The following is an 11892-nucleotide window of genomic DNA, read 5'->3' as shown; positions in this document are numbered from 1 at the left end:
GCTGAAAAGGTCATTCCAGGTGGGAGGTACAGTGTAACCAAAGATACAGAGGCCAGAATGGTCCAACCATCAAGAGTCGCGTCTGGATGAGCCAAAGGAGTGGTGGGAGGTGGGGGCTGATCTAAGAGGAGGGGAAGGTAGCATGAACGTGATGCCCAGTCCAGCCACAGCCGGTTCTTGAGCAGAAGAGCAGCAGAAGGAGCATGGGGTTCTGGGTGGAAGAGTCAGTTCAGCCATCAGATGGGGGGCAAGATGCCTCACCGCTCCCTTTCTCCTCCTGGAGGAAGAGCCCCCTGGAAAAGCCCTCGTTCCTTCCAGGAGAATCCAAGCCCTGCCACTTCATTTTCCACCCTCACTCACTGAGGCAGATAATCCAAAGAGTCATTTCAGCTGCTTAAAACAGCAGGGTTAGATTTCTGCTACCTGATCCCTAATTCAGCTGCATTCAATTGACGCTCACCTCCACTTCCGCCAGGCCTCACTGAGAGGTGCCAGGCACCGAGACAGCCGCCAGTCATGACCAGAGTTGAGTGGATGTGGGTGGCGGGGGTGGCATGAGAAGGCAGGTTGGGGATCAGGGCGGAGCCCTGGGGGAACAGAGCGGAGTGCAGGGGCAAGCAGAGGCGAGGGGTTGGGTGGGTGGCACGGGCCCTGCTCAAGAAGCCCGTCCCTACTCTGGGAGGCCTGGGCCTGCTGAGATTACCCGGCCATGTCAGGAGGGTCGGTCTGGGGTCCTGCTGTTTTCCATTGTGTGTTATGTTGGGGACACCTGGAGGGAAGTCAGGAGCCACACTGAGCATGCCTATACCACTTGCTGGCCTTGCCCCAGCCTCCCATGAAATGGCTCCTGCCGTAACACTCGGCATGAGGAGTGGCCTTGAAACTGGCCAGTTTCCCCTTCAGGGAAACCAAAGACAGTGACTTGGCCTTTGCTCTGTGACACAGGAAGGCGCAGGGACGCCGCCGTGGGAGGCTCGCCTCAGGAGCCTGATGCCAGAGACACTGCAGTAATTGCTGGTCCCTACGCCAGGCCCCACGTCTGGGACTTTTACTGGTGTTCTCATCCCCTCTCTACTAGTGAGGAAACAGATTCCCAGAAGTGATTCCCAGAGCGTTCCTACCAACCCATCCTCCTTTAATGCTCCCTCCTCCCCGTCTCATGGGGTTTCTCAACGCGTCTGCCAAGGCCCACCTGGATTAGAATCTCCTGGGCCACTCACCTTGCAGATTCCTGGGCTGCGTCGTGACCCCCCTAAATCAGAATCCCCGAGGCCAGGCCCAGGGGTATCTACTTTTAACCACTTCCTCCAGGAGATTCCTCCAGACATCTCTTTACATCTCCCACGACAACCTGTGTCCTGCAGGGAGGGAGGGTCAGGCGTAGACAGGGATTAGCAAAACAGCAAGGCATGGTCCGACAAGATGCCCGAACTCAGACATGGATTAGGACCCATGAAGTGGGGCTGCGCTGACCCTCAGGAATGTGTTCAGACTGAGCTAAGCTTGCAGGAAAATTAGAAAGACCCCCTAGACCCGGAGTTTGAGTTTAGCTTCACAGCATGAAGGCTGCCTCGGAAAAGCTGATATAGCGAGAAGAAACAGGAAAATAATACTTCCGAGGGGCCCTATGGAGACCCCACAGTCCAAGGCTACGATCCAGGCCTGTTCACTCAACACCTGGCCAGGTGGGCCAGCCGAAGTCAGGGTGGGTCTTCGAGCTGGGCCTGGAGCATCCTATACACCACCTGCCTCAACCTCTGCTACCCAGACTAAGACATGGCTTTCTCCAGAGGGAGAAAAGCAAGTAAAGGACCCTGTCTCTACTCAGGGCCCAACATCCCCTGCTGGAGGAGGGGAACGGGAGAGGGAGGAAGGTCAGGGCCGGGACCACATGCATTCTGGGGGCCCTACTGAGGCTGCAAGGGTCCATCTAACATTCCATGGATGAGAGATTCCAAGATTTTAAGGCTACAAGCCCTATAATTCTAAGATTCTAACAGAAGGATTTCGTGTGTTTAAGATTCCATCACCATATGATTCTAGACTGATAGTTCTTAAAACTTCAAGTCCCATTGTTCATCTTGGTCCCTAAACTGGAGGACCCTAGAGGCAACAGAGCACAGAGTTAAAGACGGTGAGAAAAACAGCTAAAATCAAATACTAGCAAAGCTCCATTATTTGAGTCAGAGGTGGACTGTAGCTGGGACCCAGGACCCCTCCTTTTGAGTGCGATACTGAATTTCTGTCCTGGGTAAATGACAGAAATGCCCACACCTGGCCCTCCCGGTGGCCAGTGGGGCAGGTGCTCCAGCCCAGCAAAGCCCTCACGCAGGCCATGCTGCCTCCTAGCTGTTGGGCAAGACAGTCCAGCTCAGAAGCCAAGTGGGGCCCTCGTGGCCCCATTTGGGAAGGGACTTCTTTGGGGTAGAAGGTACAAGACAAGGGATTAGCTGAGGAAATGAGCCCAAACACACCACCTTTCTGTTCCAAGCCAGAGGCTTGCCACTGGGCAACCATAGGGTCTTGCTACAAACCCCAGAGCCAGGTGCCTTCCCACTGACACTTGGGATGCAGCGTCCATGGCCACACAGCCCCTGCCCGATTCAAGGGACCTCTTCCCCTTCTCTAATGAGGCCATTGCCTATGGGATGTGGGAGGTCAGGGAGGTGCCTCTGGATTGGTCAGAACTAGTGGTCAGTGTGGCTGCCCTCCCTCCCGTGGACAGGGTTTCTGGTGAGCAGAGGGCACAGCGTTGAGCCCCTGAGGCTGGCCCAGCATAGGCTCCCCACCAGCCAGCCTCTTAGGACTCCAGAGAAGAGAAATTACTGGTTGATCATGTCCAGCCCCAAATCCTAATCATAGCTGCTATTTCTTGAGTGCCAACAACGTGCCAGGAAACACGCTTAGCTTTTTTATACACATTGTCTTGCTTAACACTCACACAGCTCTGTGAGACAGGTACAATTATAATCCCCACTCCACAGACGAGGAAACTCAGAGACATGCACGGTGGCCTTCCCAGGTCATACAGTCAGCCAGCGGTCTCTGACCCCAGTAGCTGCCCTCATAAACACGATGCTATGCTGCTACCAGTGGCCCCCACTCAGCCCCACTCCCTGGCAGACCCTTTGCCAATCAAATCCCAGATCCCCAGGAGGCAATCTGTTCAGGGCACCTTTTCTTTGACCACGGCCTCCTGGAGCCACTGTCAGAGCCATGGGCGGTGGAGGTGAGCACCCAGAGTGCCCCAATCTCCATCCCCATCCCCAGGTGTCCGCTCCAGCCAGGGCCATACAGCCCAGAGCTCTCAGCCGGGGGCTGGGGCGTCTGGCAGGGTTTCACAGAACCCTGTTTCCTTTGGTCATGAGCATGGGTTTTCCTGACAATGCTGGGGGGTTGGGAAGTGATGCGGCTGGGGTGGCGATGGCTGGGGGTCAGACCTGGCTGCTCCGGACCCCCACTGCTGTGACCAAGGAAATCTCACCAGCTGTGTCATGAGCAACCCTGACCCTGTTACTCCAATGCCTTTGTAGGAGTATTTTTAGCAGAACCTTTTTTTTTTTTTCCAAAATAAATGTGAATTGTAAAAATTATCACCTGGACTCATGGTTTGTGGTATTTTCTTTTTCCATTGAGGTTCCCCAGGGAACACATGGGTGCTCCTAAAGGTTCTCAGCAGGGTCCTGAAGCATGACTAGGAGTTGTCCAGGGCTAAGAATGCAGCCAAGGCTAGGACTGGGGTTGAGGGTGGGGCAGGGACTTGGTCTGGGCTGGAGCTGGGTGTGGAGCTGGAGCAAATACTAGGAGCACACTCATGTATAGGATTTTGAGCTCTGCTATCAGGGATCCTAGCCTTGGAATCACAACTCTGCCATCTGTTAGCTATGTGTCCTTGGAGAGATCATATTTCTGCTCTAAGCCTCATTTTCACATCTGCTAAATGGGGCAATAATACCTAACACCTAGAGGGCAGAGGAGAATTAAATGAGATGGAGCATGGCAGGTCCTTCGCACTCTAGATGTCAGCTTTAAGTATTTTGCTGGGCAGAAAGGGGGGTCCATGTCTGTCATACACTCTGCAGGACAATGCCTGACCCACAGTAGACTCTCCATAAACATTTGTCAAATAAATGTCAGTTGACCTTCTGCTAAAAAAAAAAAAAAAAAAAAAAGTGCTGGGGGGATTCAAAGAAGGTTCATGGTCAAATACATTAGGCAAATTCTGGACTTAGGCAAGTTGACAATTAGGCCTGACAAGTTAGGCAATTTCTTTACTTCAGGGTATTACAGAGCCTTAAATATGCTAAAAGGGCACATCTGAAAAGGTGTTATCAAGCCACCAGGGTGGCTCAATAAGTAGTTAAGTGTCTAACTCTTGGTTTTGGCTCAGGTCGTGATCTCAGAGTCATGATCTCAGGGTCGTGAGATGGAGCTCTGGGTCAGGCTTTGTGCTCAGCTTGGGGGGGTCTGCTGGAGATTTTCTCTCTCTCCCCCTTTCCCTTTGCCCCTCCCTTTGCTTGCTCACATGTGCTCTCTCTCTTTCTCAATCTCTCTCTCAAATAAATAAAACTTAAAAAAAAAAAAAAGAAAAGGTGTTCTCATTTGCCAAATTTCCCATTCTATTTTTTTAATTTTTTTTTTTTAGTGGAGTTCAATTTACCAAAATATAGCCTACCTAACACCCAGTGCTCATCCCATCAAGTGCCCCCCTCATGAATTTCCCATTCTAGAGAGAATGGGACCAGCGTCTCTGGGAGCAGACTTGGAGAAGTGAGCCAGTGCTTGGGTAATAATGCTCTGAGGTTAGAGGTAGAGCACAGCTGAGGCTGGAGTGAGGCCTGGGAACAAGACAGGGTAGCAAGTCAGGGAGAATGGGAATCTATGAATCTGTCATTTGATTCATTCATTCAATACTTATTCATTCAAAAAATACTTACTGGGGATCCCTGGGTGGCTCAGCAGTTTAGCGCTTGCCTTCGGCCTAGGGCATGATCCTAGGTTCCAGGATCGAGTCCCACATTGGACTTCCTGCATGGAGCCTGCTTCTCCCTCTGCCTGTGTCTCTGCCTTTCTCTCTCTCTCTCTCTCTCTCTCTCTCTCTTTCTCTCTGTGTGTCTCTCACAAATAAATAAATAAAATTTAAAAAAATACTTACTGTGTTTCTACTATACAAAAGGTGCTGTATTGTATCCCATGGGGGACACAGGAATGACCCACGTGTGCATCCCGCCCTGGAGAGCTTATCAGGGCATTATCAGGCTTATCGCAGGGCTCACTGCACACCAACTGGGCACCCCCACACAGTGCCAGACATGAGGCTGGTACCAGGAATGCCGTAGCGGTTTAGACGCGGGCCCTCACTTACAGGAGCTCCCCAGTCAATGGAGGAAGCCAATAGGTACTCTGGTCATTCCAACTCAGGGCAAATGTGCAACAGTCCAAGTGCCTACAGCTTCCAGAAAGGGTGCAGTTAATCCTGAGTGGGAGCGCCTCGGGGTCCTGACCAGGGTTCTAGGGCAGGCCCGGGAGTTCTGGAAGCTAAGTATTCCGCGTGGAGGGAACAGCAGATACAAACATACGAAGCCAACATGGATGTATTTTGTGAATTACTATGTAAGTAGTGCAAATATAAACATACAGACTCAAATATAAAGATACAGACTCTAAGCTCCTATCAGGGGCTGAGGGCTACTGGGTGGAGGAGATTCTGAGAACCCACAGTGAGGCCCATTGGGTCACACACCACCTGTGGGCACACAGCACAATTAGAGCTCAGTGTGCAAACTTAAGGCCTTCTTCTTCTTTTTTTTCAAGATTTTATTTATTCATGAGAGACAGAGAAAGAGAGAGGCAGGGACACAGGCAGAGGGAGAAGCAGGCTCCATGCGGGGAGCCCGATGTGGGACTCGATCCTGGGACCCCAGGATCATGCCCTGAGCTGAAGGCAGATGCTTAACCACTAGCCACCCAGGTGTCCCAAACTTAAGGCCTTCTTAAACATCCTGGGGCCTCAGACCCAACGCCACAGACAGCTTCCTTTGTCCTAGCCCAGCTCCTCTGAGAAGTCTGGATCCCCTTACTAGTTCCACCTGTCCCAGTCCCCGGTCTAACCCCGGGCCCTCCCTAGACTCTCCTGCCCATTCCAAGATCCAGCACAATCTCATGGGGGTTGCTCTAGCTCAGGGACACTGACCCCGGTCTCTTGCCCCTCAACATCCTCACCAAACCCTTGTTCCTCTCAACCCTCTTCTTGCCCATCCAGGAAGTAGCTGCAACCTCTCTTTGCCCTTCCTGGCTCTATATGGGCATCCACCGTCTCAGTCATTTCACAGGGACACAGATGTCACTATGACAAAGATGTCACCAAGGAAAAAAAGAGAAACAGAGGAGGAGATTTCCCCCATAGATTCTCACCAGGTTTGGCATCATAGCCATGGGACCCCTTCCCCCCACACTAGATAAGAGTCCACCCCACCACCACCTTCCCCCACCCCAATCCCCACCAATCCCATCAGACCAAAGTGTCTGCCTAGACCAGCCTTGCTCGAGAATCCCTGATGACTCAGCGTGTGGGGTCCTGGGGCCAGTAGCAGCCTCCCCACCCTCTCCACTGCTGGCACTTCCTCCCCTGCTGCCCCCTGGATGGCATAATGGTAAAACTTGAGACTTTATTACTACTACTGCTGCTGCCATGGCCCCTCCTCCCTCCTGGCGATGAAGGGTCCTGAGGCAGCAAGAAGTGTGCTAAAGCCTGCCCCAACCCCACCCCTACATACTCAAACACCTGCAATAAGACCCCCTCGTGCCCAAAGGAACCAGTGCGGGGATCCCTGGGTGGCGCAGCGGTTTAGCGCCTGCCTTTGGCCCAGGGCATGATCCTGGAGACCCGGGATCGAATCCCACGTCGGGCTTCCGGTGCATGGAGCCTGCTTCTCCCTCTGCCTGTGTCTCTGCCTCTCTCTCTCTCTCTCTCTCTCTCTCTCTCTCTCTCTGTGTGACTATCATAAAAAAAAATTAAAAAATAAAATAAAAAAAAGGAACTAGTGCGGTTTTATACGCATGCATTTTTGCCATCAGCTACAAATAGGCACCCACCCACACATTCATGCACACACACACACCCATAGCTACAGGTTCATGTTCAAACTCACCCCATACAGATCAAGTCACACATACACAGCACTCACCCCCACAGGTAACTCACAGAATCCTTCCCCTGTGCCAAGTGTGGTTCTGAGTGCTCTACATGTACCATCCTGCTTAATCTTTTAAACCCATGCTTCTCAAATTATCTGTGGTGAAAGACCAGGTTTGTTTTTGAGGGGTTTTGTTTTGCTCCTAATTTCCAGTCTTTTGTGAACCAGTATATGGTCTGACTGTGAACTCAACACCCAAACCTGTTTGTACCCTGTTACATGAGACCAGTCCCTGATCTCATACGTGGGTGCTATGGCAATATCACGATGCCACAAATATTTCTGGAATTTCTGTACCTATCTTGTCATAGACCAGAAACAAACAGTTGTAGGGCAGGCACCAGTCCTGTCTTGAGTAGCAAGCCCCTAAAGCATGCCAGAAAGGGGACAACTGGCATTATCCCCATTTGACAGATAAGAAAACTAAGGTACAGTATTTTGAAGATTGCCCACAGTTAACACAGCTAATAAGAATGGGAAGCAGTATTAGAACCCAGGTGGTCTGTTCCAAAACTGGGCTGTCTCATATCCCTACACACTCGGGCTCAAAGCTATACTCACATACACAACAGAAGATACGCACTTACAAATACACATATGGACAAGCACTCCAGACACAAACATGCACATGTATGCACACAGAACTACAGGTACAAACATACAGATGTGTCTGTGCTAATTATTATGCCCCTGGTGCTAGCACACTGCCTGGCACACAGTAGGCACTCAGAAAATATTTCTAAATGAATCAATACCCTCATGCCCCATATACATTCCTTCCATAAAGACATATGAATATGAGTGTATGGATTCTCAGTCATGGAGGGACTGATGCAGCAGGTTAAGAGCACAGTCTTCCCATTCAGGCAGATGACAGTTCAAATCCTATCTCTGCCACTAATGCTATCTGACATAAGAGGAAGTTGCTTCACCTTTCTGAGCCTCAATGTCACCACCTAGAAAATGGAGATTCATTACTTACTGAACCAATATTTATTGACTGCCTTCAAGTGATGGTCAGTTCACCAGGTGCTGGAAATACAGCAGACATAGCTTTACAAAAATCATCAATTGGGGTGCCTGGGTGGCTCAGTCGGTTAAGGGTCCAACTCTTGGGTTCAGTTCAGGTCATGATCTCAGGGTCATGGGATCTTGACCTGCATCAGGCAGGCTCCACGCTCAGCACAGAGTCTGCTTGAAATTCTCTCCTCTGCCTCTCCCCCTGCTCATGCTTGCTCGCTCTCTCTCTCTCTCAAATAAATAAATAAAATCCTTTTAAAAAATTATCAGTTTGCAAAAATGGGGTGGTCAAGGAAGGCCTCACTGAGAAGGTGATGGATGAGTAAACATCAAAGAGAAGAGAGGAGTGGTTCTCAGAGAAAGAACTGTAGAGGCAGAGGAGACAGCGAGAGCAAAGGCCGAGGACACCTGGCATGTTCAAGGAGCAGCGAGGAAGCCAGGGTGGCCGAGGGTGAGAGAACAAGAGGAGAGTGGAAAGAACAGGGGTCCTCCACAGGCCATGGTATAGACTTCAACTTTTCTTTGAATGAGATGAAAGCCCAGACAGTGTTTGAGAATACAGGTGCCATGATATGACTTTTTAAAGGATCATTCTGAGTGCTCTGGAGAATGATGGCTGGGAGTATATTAGTTAGGGTTCTCCAGAGAAACAGAACCACTAGGATATATATTAGGAGATTTAATTCGAAGAATTGGCTTACATGATTTGGCTAGCAAATCCAAACTCTGGAGTTGGGGCTGGTAGTCTGGAAACTCTCAGGCAGGAGCCGATGCCACATCCAGAGGCAGATTCCCTCCTCCTTGGGAACCACAGTTTTGCTCTTCAGGCCTTGCACTGATTGGATGAGGCCCACCCAGATTTTTGACAGTAATCTCCTCTACCTAAAGTCCACTGACTGCAGATGTTAACTGCATCTGCAAAATACCTTCATGGCAACATCCAGATGAGTGCTTGAATAATTGAGTATTTACCCTCGTCACGTTGACACAGAAAACTAACCACCACAGGGGTGGGGGTGTGGGCGGGTGGAAGTGGGGAGACAGGGAATTGCTATAATAAACCTGGAGGGAGAAGATGATGGCTTGGAAAAGGCGAGAAGAGCAGAGGTGATGAGAAGAGATTGGATTCTGGACACAGTAAAGGTAAGCCAACATGACTTGTGGGTGGAATGGATGTGAGAGAAAGTGGGGATCCAGGAGTCTGCCCCGAGCAACAGCAAAGACAGAGCTGCCACTACCTGAGTTGGACAGACTACAAGAGGAACTGGTCTGGAGGTGAGACTGAGGTTCCCTTTGGGACATTAGGTAGAAATGCCTCCTAAACACCAAGTAGGCAGTTGGACACATGAGTCTGGAGTCAGGGGAGTAGTTGGGGTAGAGATACAAATTAGGGAGTGAAGGGGTTTGGCCAAGGAAGTATGATAAAGCCAGAAAAGGACAAAGACACAATGACAATGACCTGTGTGCCAAAGTTGTGCAGACAACGAGATACCACCACACACCTGTTAAGAGGATGAAAAGACAAGCCGCAGACTAGAACATATTTGCAAACTAGGGACCAGTATCTAGAATATGCAAAGAACTCCCAAAACTACAATTTCTTAAAATGTCCAGTCAGGAAATGGGCAAAAGACATAAGAGACATTTCACTGGAGAGGATATATGGATTGGTAGGGGGAAAAAAAACACATGAAAAGAAATTCAATTCAACCTCATTCATTATCAGGGATCCCTGGGTGGTTCAGCGGTTTGGCGCCTGCCTGTGGCCCAGGGCACGATCCTGGAGTCCCGGGATCGAGTCCCACGTCGGGCTTCCTGCATGGAGCCTGCTTCTCCCTCTGCCTGTGTCTCTGCCTCTCTCTCTCTCTATGTCTATCATAAATAAATAAATAAATAAATAAATAAATAAATAAATAAATAAATCTTTAAAAAAAACTCATTCATTATCAAGAAATTAGAATTACAAAAAAAAAGAAAGAGAAAGAAAGAAAGAAAGAAGAAAGAGATTACAGTTACGAAAATAATGATAATGACAATACCAAAAGATGGCACAAATGTGGGGAAGCTAAAAAAAAAAAAAAAAGAAAAAGAAAAATGAAGGAAACCAGATCACTCATATATTGCTGATTGGAATACAAAATGGTACAGTCACTCTGAAAAACAGTTTGACAAGTTTCTTAAACACAAAACAAAACAAGACAAAACAAAAGCAAATGACTACCATTCAACTCATCGGTTGCACTCCTGGGCATTCATCCCAGAGAAATAAAAACTTATGTTCACACAGATACCTGTAAACAAAGGTTAATAGCAGCTTTATTTGTAATAGCCTAACACTGGAAATAAGCCAGGTGTCTTTCATCAAATGAATAGCTAAATAAACTGTGGCCCATCCATACCATGCAACCATTACTCTATAACAAAAAGACAAAAGCTGTTGATACTTGCAACAACTTGAATAAATCTCCAGAGAATTACGCTGAGTGAAAAAAAAAAAATCCCCCAAAATCATATACTGTATGGCTCCATACATATAGTATTCTTAAAATGGCAAAATTACAGAAATGGAAACCAGATTGGTGGCTGCTAGGAGTTAAGGAGGAGGTGGGGTTGGTAAGCAAGTGGGCACAGCCAGAAAAGGGCACCATGAGGGATTCTTGTCCTGATGAAAATGTTCTGTATCCTCACTCTATCAATGTCAATTATTGCTTATGCTATTGTAACTATAGTTTCGCAAGATGCTTTCATTGGAGGAAACTGAGTAAAAGGTACATGAGTTATTTCTTAGAGCTGCATGTGAATCTACAATTACCTCAAAGTAAAAAGGTTAATTTTTTTTAAAGGACATGCAAAAGACAAGCCTAAGTTTTGTATTGGATCCAACAGGTATAAAATTCATCCAAATGTTACAACTTCTGTTCTTCACCAAAAGACATCATTAGGAGAGAAACTGGAAAGGCAAACCAAAGACCAAGGGAATATATTTGCAATACCTGATCTGACAAAGCACTTGCGCCCAGAGCATATAGAGAACTTTTACAATATGAGGACTACAATGCCATCGAAACCGCAGTGAGCTAGGACTTCACAACCTCCAGCATGCCTAAAGTTGAATGACAATGCTAAGTTTTTAAAAGCTGTGGAGCAACGACTTTTAAGTGTCACATTTTGCTGCTGGACATCCAGATAATGCAAGTGCTTTGGAAAACTGCACGACTTATCTATTTACCAAGAGAAATGAAAGCATGTATTCACAAAAAGACTTATACAGGAATGCTTTTTCCTTATAGCCCAAATCTGGAAACAACCCAAATGTCCATCAACAGGTGAATGAATAAGCAAATGTGGTACCCATACAACGGAATGCTACTTAGCAATAAAAAGAAACAAACTGGGGATCCCTGGGTGGCTCAGCGGTTTAGCACCTGCCTTCCACCGGGGCTGTGATCCTGGAGTCCTGGGATCAAGTCCCACATCGGGCTCCCTGCATGGAGACTGCTTCTCCCTCTGTGTCTCTGGCCCTCTCTTTCTCTCTGTGTCTCTCATGAATAACTAAATAAAATCTTAAAAAAAAAAAAAGAAAGCTTTAAAAAGAAACAAACTATTGATAACCCGTAAAGACATGGATTAACCTCAAAAACATCATGCTGGGGGGGGGGGAGGACATACACAAAAG

This window comes from Canis lupus, chromosome 2 (assembly GCF_003254725.2).
Source record: "Canis lupus dingo isolate Sandy chromosome 2, ASM325472v2, whole genome shotgun sequence".
Classification (NCBI taxonomy): Eukaryota; Metazoa; Chordata; class Mammalia; order Carnivora; family Canidae; genus Canis; species Canis lupus.
The sequence above is the reverse complement of the archived record's forward strand: the minus strand, read 5'-3'. Positions refer to the sequence as shown.